This window comes from Octodon degus, unplaced genomic scaffold, assembly GCF_000260255.1.
Source record: "Octodon degus isolate 3935 unplaced genomic scaffold, OctDeg1.0 scaffold00067, whole genome shotgun sequence".
NCBI lineage: Eukaryota > Metazoa > Chordata > Mammalia > Rodentia > Octodontidae > Octodon > Octodon degus.
In genome coordinates this window covers 2,016,858-2,017,195 of record NW_004524643.1, presented here as the reverse complement: position 1 = coordinate 2,017,195, position 338 = coordinate 2,016,858, and positions in this window count along the sequence as shown.

The window sequence follows — 338 nt, the reverse complement described above, 5'->3', positions numbered from 1 at the left end:
CCCAGCTGACAGGGCCGGGCTAAGACCCTCGGACTTCCAGCGGGGAGGGAAGGGGAGGGGAGGGTGGGCGGCCCGGAGCCCAGCGCGCGCCAGGGTCGCGGCTCTGCGGGGTCTGCCCGCTCTTCCCGCACTTCGGCGCTCCACAAGGGAGTCGCAGTCCCGCGAGGAGGCGGTTGCCGGCGGCGGGCAGCCGTGGACCGCGCTGCGGCGGCCACCCGGGGAGCTGCGGCCCGCTGGGCCCGAAGAGCATCACGTCATCTTTTCCGCCCCGCACCGCCCCCTCCCCGACGGCGCGTGCGCAGGCGCGGCGGGGCGCTCCGGCGCTTTCTGCCCTCTCC